The sequence below is a fragment of the Mustelus asterias genome, chromosome 1, assembly GCF_964213995.1.
Source record: "Mustelus asterias chromosome 1, sMusAst1.hap1.1, whole genome shotgun sequence".
NCBI classification, from domain to species: domain Eukaryota; kingdom Metazoa; phylum Chordata; class Chondrichthyes; order Carcharhiniformes; family Triakidae; genus Mustelus; species Mustelus asterias.
In genome coordinates, this window is record NC_135801.1 from 83018611 (window position 1) to 83038406 (window position 19796).

The 19796-nt window shown below is 47.2% G+C and overlaps 22 non-coding genes across 22 annotated transcripts; all 22 read right to left on the bottom strand.

Moving 5' to 3' along the window:
• Nucleotides 1-1420: 1420 nt before the first annotated feature.
• trnag-gcc (transfer RNA glycine (anticodon GCC)) lies at nucleotides 1421-1491 on the bottom strand. Its single transcript has one exon. It is a non-coding gene; the product is annotated as a tRNA-Gly (tRNA).
• Nucleotides 1492-1633: 142 nt separating this feature from the next.
• On the bottom strand, nucleotides 1634-1704 carry trnag-gcc (transfer RNA glycine (anticodon GCC)). Its single transcript has one exon. It is a non-coding gene; the product is annotated as a tRNA-Gly (tRNA).
• Nucleotides 1705-3215: 1511 nt separating this feature from the next.
• trnag-gcc (transfer RNA glycine (anticodon GCC)) lies at nucleotides 3216-3286 on the bottom strand. Its single transcript has one exon. It is a non-coding gene; the product is annotated as a tRNA-Gly (tRNA).
• Nucleotides 3287-3428: 142 nt separating this feature from the next.
• Nucleotides 3429-3499, bottom strand: trnag-gcc (transfer RNA glycine (anticodon GCC)). The gene has a single exon. It is a non-coding gene; the product is annotated as a tRNA-Gly (tRNA).
• Nucleotides 3500-5010: 1511 nt separating this feature from the next.
• On the bottom strand, nucleotides 5011-5081 carry trnag-gcc (transfer RNA glycine (anticodon GCC)). The gene has a single exon. It is a non-coding gene; the product is annotated as a tRNA-Gly (tRNA).
• A 142-nt stretch (nucleotides 5082-5223) lies between these two features.
• trnag-gcc (transfer RNA glycine (anticodon GCC)) lies at nucleotides 5224-5294 on the bottom strand. The gene has a single exon. It is a non-coding gene; the product is annotated as a tRNA-Gly (tRNA).
• Nucleotides 5295-6805: 1511 nt separating this feature from the next.
• trnag-gcc (transfer RNA glycine (anticodon GCC)) lies at nucleotides 6806-6876 on the bottom strand. The gene has a single exon. It is a non-coding gene; the product is annotated as a tRNA-Gly (tRNA).
• Nucleotides 6877-7014: 138 nt separating this feature from the next.
• On the bottom strand, nucleotides 7015-7085 carry trnag-gcc (transfer RNA glycine (anticodon GCC)). Its single transcript has one exon. It is a non-coding gene; the product is annotated as a tRNA-Gly (tRNA).
• A 1511-nt stretch (nucleotides 7086-8596) lies between these two features.
• Nucleotides 8597-8667, bottom strand: trnag-gcc (transfer RNA glycine (anticodon GCC)). Its single transcript has one exon. It is a non-coding gene; the product is annotated as a tRNA-Gly (tRNA).
• Nucleotides 8668-8803: 136 nt separating this feature from the next.
• Nucleotides 8804-8874, bottom strand: trnag-gcc (transfer RNA glycine (anticodon GCC)). Its single transcript has one exon. It is a non-coding gene; the product is annotated as a tRNA-Gly (tRNA).
• Nucleotides 8875-10385: 1511 nt separating this feature from the next.
• trnag-gcc (transfer RNA glycine (anticodon GCC)) lies at nucleotides 10386-10456 on the bottom strand. Its single transcript has one exon. It is a non-coding gene; the product is annotated as a tRNA-Gly (tRNA).
• Nucleotides 10457-10592: 136 nt separating this feature from the next.
• trnag-gcc (transfer RNA glycine (anticodon GCC)) lies at nucleotides 10593-10663 on the bottom strand. The gene has a single exon. It is a non-coding gene; the product is annotated as a tRNA-Gly (tRNA).
• A 1511-nt stretch (nucleotides 10664-12174) lies between these two features.
• Nucleotides 12175-12245, bottom strand: trnag-gcc (transfer RNA glycine (anticodon GCC)). Its single transcript has one exon. It is a non-coding gene; the product is annotated as a tRNA-Gly (tRNA).
• A 142-nt stretch (nucleotides 12246-12387) lies between these two features.
• On the bottom strand, nucleotides 12388-12458 carry trnag-gcc (transfer RNA glycine (anticodon GCC)). Its single transcript has one exon. It is a non-coding gene; the product is annotated as a tRNA-Gly (tRNA).
• Nucleotides 12459-13969: 1511 nt separating this feature from the next.
• On the bottom strand, nucleotides 13970-14040 carry trnag-gcc (transfer RNA glycine (anticodon GCC)). Its single transcript has one exon. It is a non-coding gene; the product is annotated as a tRNA-Gly (tRNA).
• Nucleotides 14041-14182: 142 nt separating this feature from the next.
• Nucleotides 14183-14253, bottom strand: trnag-gcc (transfer RNA glycine (anticodon GCC)). Its single transcript has one exon. It is a non-coding gene; the product is annotated as a tRNA-Gly (tRNA).
• A 1511-nt stretch (nucleotides 14254-15764) lies between these two features.
• Nucleotides 15765-15835, bottom strand: trnag-gcc (transfer RNA glycine (anticodon GCC)). The gene has a single exon. It is a non-coding gene; the product is annotated as a tRNA-Gly (tRNA).
• A 138-nt stretch (nucleotides 15836-15973) lies between these two features.
• trnag-gcc (transfer RNA glycine (anticodon GCC)) lies at nucleotides 15974-16044 on the bottom strand. The gene has a single exon. It is a non-coding gene; the product is annotated as a tRNA-Gly (tRNA).
• A 1511-nt stretch (nucleotides 16045-17555) lies between these two features.
• On the bottom strand, nucleotides 17556-17626 carry trnag-gcc (transfer RNA glycine (anticodon GCC)). The gene has a single exon. It is a non-coding gene; the product is annotated as a tRNA-Gly (tRNA).
• A 142-nt stretch (nucleotides 17627-17768) lies between these two features.
• On the bottom strand, nucleotides 17769-17839 carry trnag-gcc (transfer RNA glycine (anticodon GCC)). The gene has a single exon. It is a non-coding gene; the product is annotated as a tRNA-Gly (tRNA).
• Nucleotides 17840-19350: 1511 nt separating this feature from the next.
• trnag-gcc (transfer RNA glycine (anticodon GCC)) lies at nucleotides 19351-19421 on the bottom strand. Its single transcript has one exon. It is a non-coding gene; the product is annotated as a tRNA-Gly (tRNA).
• A 142-nt stretch (nucleotides 19422-19563) lies between these two features.
• On the bottom strand, nucleotides 19564-19634 carry trnag-gcc (transfer RNA glycine (anticodon GCC)). Its single transcript has one exon. It is a non-coding gene; the product is annotated as a tRNA-Gly (tRNA).
• Between the last annotated feature and the right edge of the window lie 162 nt (nucleotides 19635-19796).

Here is a 19796-nt window from a genome sequence, read left to right on the forward strand (position 1 = left end):
CCCACAAATGCTCTCACTCAAATCTCACACGCAACATCTCACAAGCCTCTCATGCTGCTCAACACCTTCCTTTCATTCACAACCACATCTCAAACTTTCAACCTTCCTCCAAAACACATGCACTCTGCAACAATCCCCCTCTCACACAGCCTCCTTCTCCCAAATATGCCACTGCTTTCACCACATCAATCTAAACACGCTTAAAACTTGCTCAAATCACTTGCACACTGTCTCTTTACACTCACTTCACACCACTACAATATCGCCTCATGCCACTCTGCAACATCTTCCAGGCGCTACATTGCTTCAAAGCCGCCACCCAGTGCTACACCAGGCCAAGCTGCCACTTTCAACACTTCGTGGAATCTCGATTCTTGCTGCCAAAGAAATTTGGCTTCCACTCTTGTTATTTTCCAGCCATGTGTGTTACTTCCCCTATTGCCCTGCTAAACATGGTGCGAAGGCCCCAGGTGGCTTTCAAACAAAGGCAAGCGTCACTTCACATCCGCCGCAAGCAATTCTCAATCGCGACCTGTGTTTAGACGATTGTTTTGAAGTCATTGCCAGCCTTGGTGAGATTTCAACTCAGCAATGAGCTATGCATGCCTCTGCATCATAAGCCCAACAGCATTGCCATAATGCTGTCACATCCTCCGCCCTGTTCCCTGTGTGTCATGCTGCTCACCAAGTTCTCGGACGTATGTCACGCTTTGTGAGGGAGGGAAAGATGGGGTGAGCCAGCAGGAGCTGATGATGAGAATGGTCAGACTTTTAGAAAGATTGGTGAAGCTGCCACTCTTCTACTTCCAGTAGAAGGGGCTCCAAAGAGCAGATAGCTTCTCAGCAAATTTACCTCAGGTCAACAAAGTGTTAATCTCCAATTGGACTCTGCAAAAGAGCAAAGTGAGACTGTGTCTCCACCCATTTCGGATTGAAAACAGCACTGTGAAGAGCCTGGGCATGTTTCCCTACATGCACGGCGCAATTTCAATGTGCTTTGTTGTTGTTTGTGGCTGCAGTTGATATTGCAGTGTGTGCAGAGTATGTGCATGCCCGAGAAGGAATTGATGGTAAGAAGCGAAGTGTGTTTTAAAAGAGAGCCAAGTAAAAATGATCAAGTTGTGAAAAGTTTCTTTGAAGTTTGCTGCAGAGAGTGAAGGTAAAAGTGAGGTGAAGGGTGAGGAGCGTAGATGGCTTTGCGAGAAGTGCGATGAGGAGCGTGGTATTTGAATGTGAGTGTGTGTTTGCAGCTGTTGAGTGTTGGAAGAGAAAGAAAAAGGAAAAGTGAAACAGATGTTGAAAATTAGCATGAGGCAAATGGAAAAGAGATTGAGGTGGTTGAAGTGGCTGGGCAGTACAGAATTGCAAAGAAAGAAAGAGTGTGGGCTGAATGGAGAGAGGAATGAAAAAGGAGGAGCTTTGCATTGGCCGGGAATCGAACCCGGGCCTCCCGCGTGGCAGGCGAGAATTCTACCACTGAACCACCAATGCACAGAGCAGAAGAAAGTGCTCATTTCTTCCAACCAGTGCTTTCACATGCAAAGAAATGTTCCTCATTTGCAGCAGCAAATTCAATGCTGCTCACACACACACACAACAACAACAGCAACACAGAGAAATTAACTACTGCTCGTGCATTGGCCGGGAATCGAACCCGGGCCTCCCGCGTGGCAGGCGAGAATTCTACCACTGAACCACCAATGCTGCTCCGGTTCTTTCACCCCCACATGCTCTCTCTTTCTTCACACTCAGCAGCATTCCAATTTTCTCACTTTCTCCTTTCATTCCCCAAATGCCCACAAATGCTCTCACTCAAATCTCACACGCAACATCTCACAAGCCTCTCATGCTGCTCAACACCTTCCTTTCATTCACAACCACATCTCAAACTTTCAACCTTCCTCCAAAACACATGCACTCTGCAACAATCCCCCTCTCACACAGCCTCCTTCTCCCAAATATGCCACTGCTTTCACCACATCAATCTAAACACGCTTAAAACTTGCTCAAATCACTTGCACACTGTCTCTTTACACTCACTTCACACCACTACAATATCGCCTCATGCCACTCTGCAACATCTTCCAGGCGCTACATTGCTTCAAAGCCGCCACCCAGTGCTACACCAGGCCAAGCTGCCACTTTCAACACTTCGTGGAATCTCGATTCTTGCTGCCAAAGAAATTTGGCTTCCACTCTTGTTATTTTCCAGCCATGTGTGTTACTTCCCCTATTGCCCTGCTAAACATGGTGCGAAGGCCCCAGGTGGCTTTCAAACAAAGGCAAGCGTCACTTCACATCCGCCGCAAGCAATTCTCAATCGCGACCTGTGTTTAGACGATTGTTTTGAAGTCATTGCCAGCCTTGGTGAGATTTCAACTCAGCAATGAGCTATGCATGCCTCTGCATCATAAGCCCAACAGCATTGCCATAATGCTGTCACATCCTCCGCCCTGTTCCCTGTGTGTCATGCTGCTCACCAAGTTCTCGGACGTATGTCACGCTTTGTGAGGGAGGGAAAGATGGGGTGAGCCAGCAGGAGCTGATGATGAGAATGGTCAGACTTTTAGAAAGATTGGTGAAGCTGCCACTCTTCTACTTCCAGTAGAAGGGGCTCCAAAGAGCAGATAGCTTCTCAGCAAATTTACCTCAGGTCAACAAAGTGTTAATCTCCAATTGGACTCTGCAAAAGAGCAAAGTGAGACTGTGTCTCCACCCATTTCGGATTGAAAGCAGCACTGTGAAGAGCCTGGGCATGTTTCCCTACATGCACGGCGCAATTTCAATGTGCTTTGTTGTTGTTTGTGGCTGCAGTTGATATTGCAGTGTGTGCAGAGTATGTGCATGCCCGAGAAGGAATTGATGGTAAGAAGCGAAGTGTGTTTTAAAAGAGAGCCAAGTAAAAATGATCAAGTTGTGAAAAGTTTCTTTGAAGTTTGCTGCAGAGAGTGAAGGTAAAAGTGAGGTGAAGGGTGAGGAGCGTAGATGGCTTTGCGAGAAGTGCGATGAGGAGCGTGGTATTTGAATATGAGTGTGTGTTTGCAGCTGTTGAGTGTTGGAAGAGAAAGAAAAAGGAAAAGTGAAACAGATGTTGAAAATTAGCATGAGGCAAATGGAAAAGAGATTGAGGTGGTTGAAGTGGCTGGGCAGTACAGAATTGCAAAGAAAGAAAGAGTGTGGGCTGAATGGAGAGAGGAATGAAAAAGGAGGAGCTTTGCATTGGCCGGGAATCGAACCCGGGCCTCCCGCGTGGCAGGCGAGAATTCTACCACTGAACCACCAATGCACAGAGCAGAAGAAAGTGCTCATTTCTTCCAACCAGTGCTTTCACATGCAAAGAAATGTTCCTCATTTGCAGCAGCAAATTCAATGCTGCTCACACACACACACAACAACAACAGCAACACAGAGAAATTAACTACTGCTCGTGCATTGGCCGGGAATCGAACCCGGGCCTCCCGCGTGGCAGGCGAGAATTCTACCACTGAACCACCAATGCTGCTCCGGTTCTTTCACCCCCACATGCTCTCTCTTTCTTCACACTCAGCAGCATTACAATTTTCTCACTTTCTCCTTTCATTCCCCAAATGCCCACAAATGCTCTCACTCAAATCTCACACGCAACATCTCACAAGCCTCTCATGCTGCTCAACACCTTCCTTTCATTCACAACCACATCTCAAACTTTCAACCTTCCTCCAAAACACATGCACTCTGCAACAATCCCCCTCTCACACAGCCTCCTTCTCCCAAATATGCCACTGCTTTCACCACATCAATCTAAACACGCTTAAAACTTGCTCAAATCACTTGCACACTGTCTCTTTACACTCACTTCACACCACTACAATATCGCCTCATGCCACTCTGCAACATCTTCCAGGCGCTACATTGCTTCAAAGCCGCCACCCAGTGCTACACCAGGCCAAGCTGCCACTTTCAACACTTCGTGGAATCTCGATTCTTGCTGCCAAAGAAATTTGGCTTCCACTCTTGTTATTTTCCAGCCATGTGTGTTACTTCCCCTATTGCCCTGCTAAACATGGTGCGAAGGCCCCAGGTGGCTTTCAAACAAAGGCAAGCGTCACTTCACATCCGCCGCAAGCAATTCTCAATCGCGACCTGTGTTTAGACGATTGTTTTGAAGTCATTGCCAGCCTTGGTGAGATTTCAACTCAGCAATGAGCTATGCATGCCTCTGCATCATAAGCCCAACAGCATTGCCATAATGCTGTCACATCCTCCGCCCTGTTCCCTGTGTGTCATGCTGCTCACCAAGTTCTCGGACGTATGTCACGCTTTGTGAGGGAGGGAAAGATGGGGTGAGCCAGCAGGAGCTGATGATGAGAATGGTCAGACTTTTAGAAAGATTGGTGAAGCTGCCACTCTTCTACTTCCAGTAGAAGGGGCTCCAAAGAGCAGATAGCTTCTCAGCAAATTTACCTCAGGTCAACAAAGTGTTAATCTCCAATTGGACTCTGCAAAAGAGCAAAGTGAGACTGTGTCTCCACCCATTTCGGATTGAAAACAGCACTGTGAAGAGCCTGGGCATGTTTCCCTACATGCACGGCGCAATTTCAATGTGCTTTGTTGTTGTTTGTGGCTGCAGTTGATATTGCAGTGTGTGCAGAGTATGTGCATGCCCGAGAAGGAATTGATGGTAAGAAGCGAAGTGTGTTTTAAAAGAGAGCCAAGTAAAAATGATCAAGTTGTGAAAAGTTTCTTTGAAGTTTGCTGCAGAGAGTGAAGGTAAAAGTGAGGTGAAGGGTGAGGAGCGTAGATGGCTTTGCGAGAAGTGCGATGAGGAGCGTGGTATTTGAATGTGAGTGTGTGTTTGCAGCTGTTGAGTGTTGGAAGAGAAAGAAAAAGGAAAAGTGAAACAGATGTTGAAAATTAGCATGAGGCAAATGGAAAAGAGATTGAGGTGGTTGAAGTGGCTGGGCAGTACAGAATTGCAAAGAAAGAAAGAGTGTGGGCTGAATGGAGAGAGGAATGAAAAAGGAGGAGCTTTGCATTGGCCGGGAATCGAACCCGGGCCTCCCGCGTGGCAGGCGAGAATTCTACCACTGAACCACCAATGCACAGAGCAGAAGAAAGTGCTCATTTCTTCCAACCAGTGCTTTCACATGCAAAGAAATGTTCCTCATTTGCAGCAGCAAATTCAATGCTGCTCACACACACACACAACAACAACAGCAACACAGAGAAATTAACTACTGCTCGTGCATTGGCCGGGAATCGAACCCGGGCCTCCCGCGTGGCAGGCGAGAATTCTACCACTGAACCACCAATGCTGCTCCGGTTCTTTCACCCCCACATGCTCTCTCTTTCTTCACACTCAGCAGCATTACAATTTTCTCACTTTCTCCTTTCATTCCCCAAATGCCCACAAATGCTCTCACTCAAATCTCACACGCAACATCTCACAAGCCTCTCATGCTGCTCAACACCTTCCTTTCATTCACAACCACATCTCAAACTTTCAACCTTCCTCCAAAACACATGCACTCTGCAACAATCCCCCTCTCACACAGCCTCCTTCTCCCAAATATGCCACTGCTTTCACCACATCAATCTAAACACGCTTAAAACTTGCTCAAATCACTTGCACACTGTCTCTTTACACTCACTTCACACCACTACAATATCGCCTCATGCCACTCTGCAACATCTTCCAGGCGCTACATTGCTTCAAAGCCGCCACCCAGTGCTACACCAGGCCAAGCTGCCACTTTCAACACTTCGTGGAATCTCGATTCTTGCTGCCAAAGAAATTTGGCTTCCACTCTTGTTATTTTCCAGCCATGTGTGTTACTTCCCCTATTGCCCTGCTAAACATGGTGCGAAGGCCCCAGGTGGCTTTCAAACAAAGGCAAGCGTCACTTCACATCCGCCGCAAGCAATTCTCAATCGCGACCTGTGTTTAGACGATTGTTTTGAAGTCATTGCCAGCCTTGGTGAGATTTCAACTCAGCAATGAGCTATGCATGCCTCTGCATCATAAGCCCAACAGCATTGCCATAATGCTGTCACATCCTCCGCCCTGTTCCCTGTGTGTCATGCTGCTCACCAAGTTCTCGGACGTATGTCACGCTTTGTGAGGGAGGGAAAGATGGGGTGAGCCAGCAGGAGCTGATGATGAGAATGGTCAGACTTTTAGAAAGATTGGTGAAGCTGCCACTCTTCTACTTCCAGTAGAAGGGGCTCCAAAGAGCAGATAGCTTCTCAGCAAATTTACCTCAGGTCAACAAAGTGTTAATCTCCAATTGGACTCTGCAAAAGAGCAAAGTGAGACTGTGTCTCCACCCATTTCGGATTGAAAGCAGCACTGTGAAGAGCCTGGGCATGTTTCCCTACATGCACGGCGCAATTTCAATGTGCTTTGTTGTTGTTTGTGGCTGCAGTTGATATTGCAGTGTGTGCAGAGTATGTGCATGCCCGAGAAGGAATTGATGGTAAGAAGCGAAGTGTGTTTTAAAAGAGAGCCAAGTAAAAATGATCAAGTTGTGAAAAGTTTCTTTGAAGTTTGCTGCAGAGAGTGAAGGTAAAAGTGAGGTGAAGGGTGAGGAGCGTAGATGGCTTTGCGAGAAGTGCGATGAGGAGCGTGGTATTTGAATGTGAGTGTGTGTTTGCAGCTGTTGAGTGTTGGAAGAGAAAGAAAAAGGAAAAGTGAAACAGATGTTGAAAATTAGCATGAGGCAAATGGAAAAGAGATTGAGGTGGTTGAAGTGGCTGGGCAGTACAGAATTGCAAAGAAAGAAAGAGTGTGGGCTGAATGGAGAGAGGAATGAAAAAGGAGGAGCTTTGCATTGGCCGGGAATCGAACCCGGGCCTCCCGCGTGGCAGGCGAGAATTCTACCACTGAACCACCAATGCACAGAGCAGAAGAAAGTGCTCATTTCTTCCAACCAGTGCTTTCACATGCAAAGAAATGTTCCTCATTTGCAGCAGCAAATTCAATGCTGCTCACACACACACACACAACAACAACACAGAGAAATTAACTACTGCTCGTGCATTGGCCAGGAATCGAACCCGGGCCTCCCGCGTGGCAGGCGAGAATTCTACCACTGAACCACCAATGCTGCTCCGGTTCTTTCACCCCCACATGCTCTCTCTTTCTTCACACTCAGCAGCATTACAATTTTCAGACTTTGTCTTTTCATTCCCCAAATGCCCACAAATGCTCTCACTCAAATCTCACACGCAACATCTCACAAGCCTCTCATGCTGCTCAACACCTTCCTTTCATTCACAACCACATCTCAAACTTTCAACCTTCCTCCAAAACACATGCACTCTGCAACAATCCCCCTCTCACACAGCCTCCTTCTCCCAAATATGCCACTGCTTTCACCACATCAATCTAAACACGCTTAAAACTTGCTCAAATCACTTGCACACTGTCTCTTTACACTCACTTCACACCACTACAATATCGCCTCATGCCACTCTGCAACATCTTCCAGGCGCTACATTGCTTCAAAGCCGCCACCCAGTGCTGCACCAGGCCAAGCTGCCACTTTCAACACTTCGTGGAATCTCGATTCTTGCTGCCAAAGAAATTTGGCTTCCACTCTTGTTATTTTCCAGCCATGTGTGTTACTTCCCCTATTGCCCTGCTAAACATGGTGCGAAGGCCCCAGGTGGCTTTCAAACAAAGGCAAGCGTCACTTCACATCCGCCGCAAGCAATTCTCAATCGCGACCTGTGTTTAGACGATTGTTTTGAAGTCATTGCCAGCCTTGGTGAGATTTCAACTCAGCAATGAGCTATGCATGCCTCTGCATCATAAGCCCAACAGCATTGCCATAATGCTGTCACATCCTCCGCCCTGTTCCCTGTGTGTCATGCTTCTCACCAAGTTCTCGGACGTATGTCACGCTTTGTGAGGGAGGGAAAGATGGGGTGAGCCAGCAGGAGCTGATGATGAGAATGGTCAGACTTTTAGAAAGATTGGTGAAGCTGCCACTCTTCTACTTCCAGTAGAAGGGGCTCCAAAGAGCAGATAGCTTCTCAGCAAATTTACCTCAGGTCAACAAAGTGTTAATCTCCAATTGGACTCTGCAAAAGAGCAAAGTGAGACTGTGTCTCCACCCATTTCGGATTGAAAACAGCACTGTGAAGAGCCTGGGCATGTTTCCCTACATGCACGGCGCAATTTCAATGTGCTTTGTTGTTGTTTGTGGCTGCAGTTGATATTGCAGTGTGTGCAGAGTATGTGCATGCCCGAGAAGGAATTGATGGTAAGAAGCGAAGTGTGTTTTAAAAGAGAGCCAAGTAAAAATGATCAAGTTGTGAAAAGTTTCTTTGAAGTTTGCTGCAGAGAGTGAAGGTAAAAGTGAGGTGAAGGGTGAGGAGCGTAGATGGCTTTGCGAGAAGTGCGATGAGGAGCGTGGTATTTGAATGTGAGTGTGTGTTTGCAGCTGTTGAGTGTTGGAAGAGAAAGAAAAAGGAAAAGTGAAACAGATGTTGAAAATTAGCATGAGGCAAATGGAAAAGAGATTGAGGTGGTTGAAGTGGCTGGGCAGTACAGAATTGCAAAGAAAGAAAGAGTGTGGGCTGAATGGAGAGAGGAATGAAAAAGGAGGAGCTTTGCATTGGCCGGGAATCGAACCCGGGCCTCCCGCGTGGCAGGCGAGAATTCTACCACTGAACCACCAATGCACAGAGCAGAAGAAAGTGCTCATTTCTTCCAACCAGTGCTTTCACATGCAAAGAAATGTTCCTCATTTGCAGCAGCAAATTCAATGCTGCTCACACACACACACAACAACAACACAGAGAAATTAACTACTGCTCGTGCATTGGCCGGGAATCGAACCCGGGCCTCCCGCGTGGCAGGCGAGAATTCTACCACTGAACCACCAATGCTGCTCCGGTTCTTTCACCCCCACATGCTCTCTCTTTCTTCACACTCAGCAGCATTACAATTTTCTCACTTTCTCCTTTCATTCCCCAAATGCCCACAAATGCTCTCACTCAAATCTCACACGCAACATCTCACAAGCCTCTCATGCTGCTCAACACCTTCCTTTCATTCACAACCACATCTCAAACTTTCAACCTTCCTCCAAAACACATGCACTCTGCAACAATCCCCCTCTCACACAGCCTCCTTCTCCCAAATATGCCACTGCTTTCACCACATCAATCTAAACACGCTTAAAACTTGCTCAAATCACTTGCACACTGTCTCTTTACACTCACTTCACACCACTACAATATCGCCTCATGCCACTCTGCAACATCTTCCAGGCGCTACATTGCTTCAAAGCCGCCACCCAGTGCTGCACCAGGCCAAGCTGCCACTTTCAACACTTCGTGGAATCTCGATTCTTGCTGCCAAAGAAATTTGGCTTCCACTCTTGTTATTTTCCAGCCATGTGTGTTACTTCCCCTATTGCCCTGCTAAACATGGTGCGAAGGCCCCAGGTGGCTTTCAAACAAAGGCAAGCGTCACTTCACATCCGCCGCAAGCAATTCTCAATCGCGACCTGTGTTTAGACGATTGTTTTGAAGTCATTGCCAGCCTTGGTGAGATTTCAACTCAGCAATGAGCTATGCATGCCTCTGCATCATAAGCCCAACAGCATTGCCATAATGCTGTCACATCCTCCGCCCTGTTCCCTGTGTGTCATGCTTCTCACCAAGTTCTCGGACGTATGTCACGCTTTGTGAGGGAGGGAAAGATGGGGTGAGCCAGCAGGAGCTGATGATGAGAATGGTCAGACTTTTAGAAAGATTGGTGAAGCTGCCACTCTTCTACTTCCAGTAGAAGGGGCTCCAAAGAGCAGATAGCTTCTCAGCAAATTTACCTCAGGTCAACAAAGTGTTAATCTCCAATTGGACTCTGCAAAAGAGCAAAGTGAGACTGTGTCTCCACCCATTTCGGATTGAAAACAGCACTGTGAAGAGCCTGGGCATGTTTCCCTACATGCACGGCGCAATTTCAATGTGCTTTGTTGTTGTTTGTGGCTGCAGTTGATATTGCAGTGTGTGCAGAGTATGTGCATGCCCGAGAAGGAATTGATGGTAAGAAGCGAAGTGTGTTTTAAAAGAGAGCCAAGTAAAAATGATCAAGTTGTGAAAAGTTTCTTTGAAGTTTGCTGCAGAGAGTGAAGGTAAAAGTGAGGTGAAGGGTGAGGAGCGTAGATGGCTTTGCGAGAAGTGCGATGAGGAGCGTGGTATTTGAATGTGAGTGTGTGTTTGCAGCTGTTGAGTGTTGGAAGAGAAAGAAAAAGGAAAAGTGAAACAGATGTTGAAAATTAGCATGAGGCAAATGGAAAAGAGATTGAGGTGGTTGAAGTGGCTGGGCAGTACAGAATTGCAAAGAAAGAAAGAGTGTGGGCTGAATGGAGAGAGGAATGAAAAAGGAGGAGCTTTGCATTGGCCGGGAATCGAACCCGGGCCTCCCGCGTGGCAGGCGAGAATTCTACCACTGAACCACCAATGCACAGAGCAGAAGAAAGTGCTCATTTCTTCCAACCAGTGCTTTCACATGCAAAGAAATGTTCCTCATTTGCAGCAGCAAATTCAATGCTGCTCACACACACACACAACAACAACACAGAGAAATTAACTACTGCTCGTGCATTGGCCGGGAATCGAACCCGGGCCTCCCGCGTGGCAGGCGAGAATTCTACCACTGAACCACCAATGCTGCTCCGGTTCTTTCACCCCCACATGCTCTCTCTTTCTTCACACTCAGCAGCATTACAATTTTCTCACTTTCTCCTTTCATTCCCCAAATGCCCACAAATGCTCTCACTCAAATCTCACACGCAACATCTCACAAGCCTCTCATGCTGCTCAACACCTTCCTTTCATTCACAACCACATCTCAAACTTTCAACCTTCCTCCAAAACACATGCACTCTGCAACAATCCCCCTCTCACACAGCCTCCTTCTCCCAAATATGCCACTGCTTTCACCACATCAATCTAAACACGCTTAAAACTTGCTCAAATCACTTGCACACTGTCTCTTTACACTCACTTCACACCACTACAATATCGCCTCATGCCACTCTGCAACATCTTCCAGGCGCTACATTGCTTCAAAGCCGCCACCCAGTGCTGCACCAGGCCAAGCTGCCACTTTCAACACTTCGTGGAATCTCGATTCTTGCTGCCAAAGAAATTTGGCTTCCACTCTTGTTATTTTCCAGCCATGTGTGTTACTTCCCCTATTGCCCTGCTAAACATGGTGCGAAGGCCCCAGGTGGCTTTCAAACAAAGGCAAGCGTCACTTCACATCCGCCGCAAGCAATTCTCAATCGCGACCTGTGTTTAGACGATTGTTTTGAAGTCATTGCCAGCCTTGGTGAGATTTCAACTCAGCAATGAGCTATGCATGCCTCTGCATCATAAGCCCAACAGCATTGCCATAATGCTGTCACATCCTCCGCCCTGTTCCCTGTGTGTCATGCTTCTCACCAAGTTCTCGGACGTATGTCACGCTTTGTGAGGGAGGGAAAGATGGGGTGAGCCAGCAGGAGCTGATGATGAGAATGGTCAGACTTTTAGAAAGATTGGTGAAGCTGCCACTCTTCTACTTCCAGTAGAAGGGGCTCCAAAGAGCAGATAGCTTCTCAGCAAATTTACCTCAGGTCAACAAAGTGTTAATCTCCAATTGGACTCTGCAAAAGAGCAAAGTGAGACTGTGTCTCCACCCATTTCGGATTGAAAACAGCACTGTGAAGAGCCTGGGCATGTTTCCCTACATGCACGGCGCAATTTCAATGTGCTTTGTTGTTGTTTGTGGCTGCAGTTGATATTGCAGTGTGTGCAGAGTATGTGCATGCCCGAGAAGGAATTGATGGTAAGAAGCGAAGTGTGTTTTAAAAGAGAGCCAAGTAAAAATGATCAAGTTGTGAAAAGTTTCTTTGAAGTTTGCTGCAGAGAGTGAAGGTAAAAGTGAGGTGAAGGGTGAGGAGCGTAGATGGCTTTGCGAGAAGTGCGATGAGGAGCGTGGTATTTGAATGTGAGTGTGTGTTTGCAGCTGTTGAGTGTTGGAAGAGAAAGAAAAAGGAAAAGTGAAACAGATGTTGAAAATTAGCATGAGGCAAATGGAAAAGAGATTGAGGTGGTTGAAGTGGCTGGGCAGTACAGAATTGCAAAGAAAGAAAGAGTGTGGGCTGAATGGAGAGAGGAATGAAAAAGGAGGAGCTTTGCATTGGCCGGGAATCGAACCCGGGCCTCCCGCGTGGCAGGCGAGAATTCTACCACTGAACCACCAATGCACAGAGCAGAAGAAAGTGCTCATTTCTTCCAACCAGTGCTTTCACATGCAAAGAAATGTTCCTCATTTGCAGCAGCAAATTCAATGCTGCTCACACACACACACAACAACAACAGCAACACAGAGAAATTAACTACTGCTCGTGCATTGGCCGGGAATCGAACCCGGGCCTCCCGCGTGGCAGGCGAGAATTCTACCACTGAACCACCAATGCTGCTCCGGTTCTTTCACCCCCACATGCTCTCTCTTTCTTCACACTCAGCAGCATTCCAATTTTCTCACTTTCTCCTTTCATTCCCCAAATGCCCACAAATGCTCTCACTCAAATCTCACACGCAACATCTCACAAGCCTCTCATGCTGCTCAACACCTTCCTTTCATTCACAACCACATCTCAAACTTTCAACCTTCCTCCAAAACACATGCACTCTGCAACAATCCCCCTCTCACACAGCCTCCTTCTCCCAAATATGCCACTGCTTTCACCACATCAATCTAAACACGCTTAAAACTTGCTCAAATCACTTGCACACTGTCTCTTTACACTCACTTCACACCACTACAATATCGCCTCATGCCACTCTGCAACATCTTCCAGGCGCTACATTGCTTCAAAGCCGCCACCCAGTGCTGCACCAGGCCAAGCTGCCACTTTCAACACTTCGTGGAATCTCGATTCTTGCTGCCAAAGAAATTTGGCTTCCACTCTTGTTATTTTCCAGCCATGTGTGTTACTTCCCCTATTGCCCTGCTAAACATGGTGCGAAGGCCCCAGGTGGCTTTCAAACAAAGGCAAGCGTCACTTCACATCCGCCGCAAGCAATTCTCAATCGCGACCTGTGTTTAGACGATTGTTTTGAAGTCATTGCCAGCCTTGGTGAGATTTCAACTCAGCAATGAGCTATGCATGCCTCTGCATCATAAGCCCAACAGCATTGCCATAATGCTGTCACATCCTCCGCCCTGTTCCCTGTGTGTCATGCTGCTCACCAAGTTCTCGGACGTATGTCACGCTTTGTGAGGGAGGGAAAGATGGGGTGAGCCAGCAGGAGCTGATGATGAGAATGGTCAGACTTTTAGAAAGATTGGTGAAGCTGCCACTCTTCTACTTCCAGTAGAAGGGGCTCCAAAGAGCAGATAGCTTCTCAGCAAATTTACCTCAGGTCAACAAAGTGTTAATCTCCAATTGGACTCTGCAAAAGAGCAAAGTGAGACTGTGTCTCCACCCATTTCGGATTGAAAACAGCACTGTGAAGAGCCTGGGCATGTTTCCCTACATGCACGGCGCAATTTCAATGTGCTTTGTTGTTGTTTGTGGCTGCAGTTGATATTGCAGTGTGTGCAGAGTATGTGCATGCCCGAGAAGGAATTGATGGTAAGAAGCGAAGTGTGTTTTAAAAGAGAGCCAAGTAAAAATGATCAAGTTGTGAAAAGTTTCTTTGAAGTTTGCTGCAGAGAGTGAAGGTAAAAGTGAGGTGAAGGGTGAGGAGCGTAGATGGCTTTGCGAGAAGTGCGATGAGGAGCGTGGTATTTGAATGTGAGTGTGTGTTTGCAGCTGTTGAGTGTTGGAAGAGAAAGAAAAAGGAAAAGTGAAACAGATGTTGAAAATTAGCATGAGGCAAATGGAAAAGAGATTGAGGTGGTTGAAGTGGCTGGGCAGTACAGAATTGCAAAGAAAGAAAGAGTGTGGGCTGAATGGAGAGAGGAATGAAAAAGGAGGAGCTTTGCATTGGCCGGGAATCGAACCCGGGCCTCCCGCGTGGCAGGCGAGAATTCTACCACTGAACCACCAATGCACAGAGCAGAAGAAAGTGCTCATTTCTTCCAACCAGTGCTTTCACATGCAAAGAAATGTTCCTCATTTGCAGCAGCAAATTCAATGCTGCTCACACACACACACAACAACAACAGCAACACAGAGAAATTAACTACTGCTCGTGCATTGGCCGGGAATCGAACCCGGGCCTCCCGCGTGGCAGGCGAGAATTCTACCACTGAACCACCAATGCTGCTCCGGTTCTTTCACCCCCACATGCTCTCTCTTTCTTCACACTCAGCAGCATTACAATTTTCTCACTTTCTCCTTTCATTCCCCAAATGCCCACAAATGCTCTCACTCAAATCTCACACGCAACATCTCACAAGCCTCTCATGCTGCTCAACACCTTCCTTTCATTCACAACCACATCTCAAACTTTCAACCTTCCTCCAAAACACATGCACTCTGCAACAATCCCCCTCTCACACAGCCTCCTTCTCCCAAATATGCCACTGCTTTCACCACATCAATCTAAACACGCTTAAAACTTGCTCAAATCACTTGCACACTGTCTCTTTACACTCACTTCACACCACTACAATATCGCCTCATGCCACTCTGCAACATCTTCCAGGCGCTACATTGCTTCAAAGCCGCCACCCAGTGCTACACCAGGCCAAGCTGCCACTTTCAACACTTCGTGGAATCTCGATTCTTGCTGCCAAAGAAATTTGGCTTCCACTCTTGTTATTTTCCAGCCATGTGTGTTACTTCCCCTATTGCCCTGCTAAACATGGTGCGAAGGCCCCAGGTGGCTTTCAAACAAAGGCAAGCGTCACTTCACATCCGCCGCAAGCAATTCTCAATCGCGACCTGTGTTTAGACGATTGTTTTGAAGTCATTGCCAGCCTTGGTGAGATTTCAACTCAGCAATGAGCTATGCATGCCTCTGCATCATAAGCCCAACAGCATTGCCATAATGCTGTCACATCCTCCGCCCTGTTCCCTGTGTGTCATGCTGCTCACCAAGTTCTCGGACGTATGTCACGCTTTGTGAGGGAGGGAAAGATGGGGTGAGCCAGCAGGAGCTGATGATGAGAATGGTCAGACTTTTAGAAAGATTGGTGAAGCTGCCACTCTTCTACTTCCAGTAGAAGGGGCTCCAAAGAGCAGATAGCTTCTCAGCAAATTTACCTCAGGTCAACAAAGTGTTAATCTCCAATTGGACTCTGCAAAAGAGCAAAGTGAGACTGTGTCTCCACCCATTTCGGATTGAAAGCAGCACTGTGAAGAGCCTGGGCATGTTTCCCTACATGCACGGCGCAATTTCAATGTGCTTTGTTGTTGTTTGTGGCTGCAGTTGATATTGCAGTGTGTGCAGAGTATGTGCATGCCCGAGAAGGAATTGATGGTAAGAAGCGAAGTGTGTTTTAAAAGAGAGCCAAGTAAAAATGATCAAGTTGTGAAAAGTTTCTTTGAAGTTTGCTGCAGAGAGTGAAGGTAAAAGTGAGGTGAAGGGTGAGGAGCGTAGATGGCTTTGCGAGAAGTGCGATGAGGAGCGTGGTATTTGAATGTGAGTGTGTGTTTGCAGCTGTTGAGTGTTGGAAGAGAAAGAAAAAGGAAAAGTGAAACAGATGTTGAAAATTAGCATGAGGCAAATGGAAAAGAGATTGAGGTGGTTGAAGTGGCTGGGCAGTACAGAATTGCAAAGAAAGAAAGAGTGTGGGCTGAATGGAGAGAGGAATGAAAAAGGAGGAGCTTTGCATTGGCCGGGAATCGAACCCGGGCCTCCCGCGTGGCAGGCGAGAATTCTACCACTGAACCACCAATGCACAGAGCAGAAGAAAGTGCTCATTTCTTCCAACCAGTGCTTTCACATGCAAAGAAATGTTCCTCATTTGCAGCAGCAAATTCAATGCTGCTCACACACACACACACAACAACAACACAGAGAAATTAACTACTGCTCGTGCATTGGCCAGGAATCGAACCCGGGCCTCCCGCGTGGCAGGCGAGAATTCTACCACTGAACCACCAATGCTGCTCCGGTTCTTTCACCCCCACATGCTCTCTCTTTCTTCACACTCAGCAGCATTACAATTTTCAGACTTTGTCTTTTCATTCCCCAAATGCCCACAAATGCTCTCACTCAAATCTCACACGCAACATCTCACAAGCCTCTCATGCTGCTCAACACCTTCCTTTCATTCACAACCACATCTCAAACTTTCAACCTTCCTCCAAAACACATGCACTCTGCAACAATCCCCCTCTCACACAGCCTCCTTCTCCCAAATATGCCACTGCTTTCACCACATCAATCTAAACACGCTTAAAACTTGCTCAAATCACTTGCACACTGTCTCTTTACACTCACTTCACACCACTACAATATCGCCTCATGCCACTCTGCAACATCTTCCAGGCGCTACATTGCTTCAAAGCCGCCACCCAGTGCTGCACCAGGCCAAGCTGCCACTTTCAACACTTCGTGGAATCTCGATTCTTGCTGCCAAAGAAATTTGGCTTCCACTCTTGTTATTTTCCAGCCATGTGTGTTACTTCCCCTATTGCCCTGCTAAACATGGTGCGAAGGCCCCAGGTGGCTTTCAAACAAAGGCAAGCGTCACTTCACATCCGCCGCAAGCAATTCTCAATCGCGACCTGTGTTTAGACGATTGTTTTGAAGTCATTGCCAGCCTTGGTGAGATTTCAACTCAGCAATGAGCTATGCATGCCTCTGCATCATAAGCCCAACAGCATTGCCATAATGCTGTCACATCCTCCGCCCTGTTCCCTGTGTGTCATGCTTCTCACCAAGTTCTCGGACGTATGTCACGCTTTGTGAGGGAGGGAAAGATGGGGTGAGCCAGCAGGAGCTGATGATGAGAATGGTCAGACTTTTAGAAAGATTGGTGAAGCTGCCACTCTTCTACTTCCAGTAGAAGGGGCTCCAAAGAGCAGATAGCTTCTCAGCAAATTTACCTCAGGTCAACAAAGTGTTAATCTCCAATTGGACTCTGCAAAAGAGCAAAGTGAGACTGTGTCTCCACCCATTTCGGATTGAAAACAGCACTGTGAAGAGCCTGGGCATGTTTCCCTACATGCACGGCGCAATTTCAATGTGCTTTGTTGTTGTTTGTGGCTGCAGTTGATATTGCAGTGTGTGCAGAGTATGTGCATGCCCGAGAAGGAATTGATGGTAAGAAGCGAAGTGTGTTTTAAAAGAGAGCCAAGTAAAAATGATCAAGTTGTGAAAAGTTTCTTTGAAGTTTGCTGCAGAGAGTGAAGGTAAAAGTGAGGTGAAGGGTGAGGAGCGTAGATGGCTTTGCGAGAAGTGCGATGAGGAGCGTGGTATTTGAATGTGAGTGTGTGTTTGCAGCTGTTGAGTGTTGGAAGAGAAAGAAAAAGGAAAAGTGAAACAGATGTTGAAAATTAGCATGAGGCAAATGGAAAAGAGATTGAGGTGGTTGAAGTGGCTGGGCAGTACAGAATTGCAAAGAAAGAAAGAGTGTGGGCTGAATGGAGAGAGGAATGAAAAAGGAGGAGCTTTGCATTGGCCGGGAATCGAACCCGGGCCTCCCGCGTGGCAGGCGAGAATTCTACCACTGAACCACCAATGCACAGAGCAGAAGAAAGTGCTCATTTCTTCCAACCAGTGCTTTCACATGCAAAGAAATGTTCCTCATTTGCAGCAGCAAATTCAATGCTGCTCACACACACACACAACAACAACAGCAACACAGAGAAATTAACTACTGCTCGTGCATTGGCCGGGAATCGAACCCGGGCCTCCCGCGTGGCAGGCGAGAATTCTACCACTGAACCACCAATGCTGCTCCGGTTCTTTCACCCCCACATGCTCTCTCTTTCTTCACACTCAGCAGCATTCCAATTTTCTCACTTTCTCCTTTCATTCCCCAAATGCCCACAAATGCTCTCACTCAAATCTCACACGCAACATCTCACAAGCCTCTCATGCTGCTCAACACCTTCCTTTCATTCACAACCACATCTCAAACTTTCAACCTTCCTCCAAAACACATGCACTCTGCAACAATCCCCCTCTCACACAGCCTCCTTCTCCCAAATATGCCACTGCTTTCACCACATCAATCTAAACACGCTTAAAACTTGCTCAAATCACTTGCACACTGTCTCTTTACACTCACTTCACACCACTACAATATCGCCTCATGCCACTCTGCAACATCTTCCAGGCGCTACATTGCTTCAAAGCCGCCACCCAGTGCTGCACCAGGCCAAGCTGCCACTTTCAACACTTCGTGGAATCTCGATTCTTGCTGCCAAAGAAATTTGGCTTCCACTCTTGTTATTTTCCAGCCATGTGTGTTACTTCCCCTATTGCCCTGCTAAACATGGTGCGAAGGCCCCAGGTGGCTTTCAAACAAAGGCAAGCGTCACTTCACATCCGCCGCAAGCAATTCTCAATCGCGACCTGTGTTTAGACGATTGTTTTGAAGTCATTGCCAGCCTTGGTGAGATTTCAACTCAGCAATGAGCTATGCATGCCTCTGCATCATAAGCCCAACAGCATTGCCATAATGCTGTCACATCCTCCGCCCTGTTCCCTGTGTGTCATGCTGCTCACCAAGTTCTCGGACGTATGTCACGCTTTGTGAGGGAGGGAAAGATGGGGTGAGCCAGCAGGAGCTGATGATGAGAATGGTCAGACTTTTAGAAAGATTGGTGAAGCTGCCACTCTTCTACTTCCAGTAGAAGGGGCTCCAAAGAGCAGATAGCTTCTCAGCAAATTTACCTCAGGTCAACAAAGTGTTAATCTCCAATTGGACTCTGCAAAAGAGCAAAGTGAGACTGTGTCTCCACCCATTTCGGATTGAAAACAGCACTGTGAAGAGCCTGGGCATGTTTCCCTACATGCACGGCGCAATTTCAATGTGCTTTGTTGTTGTTTGTGGCTGCAGTTGATATTGCAGTGTGTGCAGAGTATGTGCATGCCCGAGAAGGAATTGATGGTAAGAAGCGAAGTGTGTTTTAAAAGAGAGCCAAGTAAAAATGATCAAGTTGTGAAAAGTTTCTTTGAAGTTTGCTGCAGAGAGTGAAGGTAAAAGTGAGGTGAAGGGTGAGGAGCGTAGATGGCTTTGCGAGAAGTGCGATGAGGAGCGTGGTATTTGAATGTGAGTGTGTGTTTGCAGCTGTTGAGTGTTGGAAGAGAAAGAAAAAGGAAAAGTGAAACAGATGTTGAAAATTAGCATGAGGCAAATGGAAAAGAGATTGAGGTGGTTGAAGTGGCTGGGCAGTACAGAATTGCAAAGAAAGAAAGAGTGTGGGCTGAATGGAGAGAGGAATGAAAAAGGAGGAGCTTTGCATTGGCCGGGAATCGAACCCGGGCCTCCCGCGTGGCAGGCGAGAATTCTACCACTGAACCACCAATGCACAGAGCAGAAGAAAGTGCTCATTTCTTCCAACCAGTGCTTTCACATGCAAAGAAATGTTCCTCATTTGCAGCAGCAAATTCAATGCTGCTCACACACACACACAACAACAACAGCAACACAGAGAAATTAACTACTGCTCGTGCATTGGCCGGGAATCGAACCCGGGCCTCCCGCGTGGCAGGCGAGAATTCTACCACTGAACCACCAATGCTGCTCCGGTTCTTTCACCCCCACATGCTCTCTCTTTCTTCACACTCAGCAGCATTACAATTTTCTCACTTTCTCCTTTCATTCCCCAAATGCCCACAAATGCTCTCACTCAAATCTCACACGCAACATCTCACAAGCCTCTCATGCTGCTCAACACCTTCCT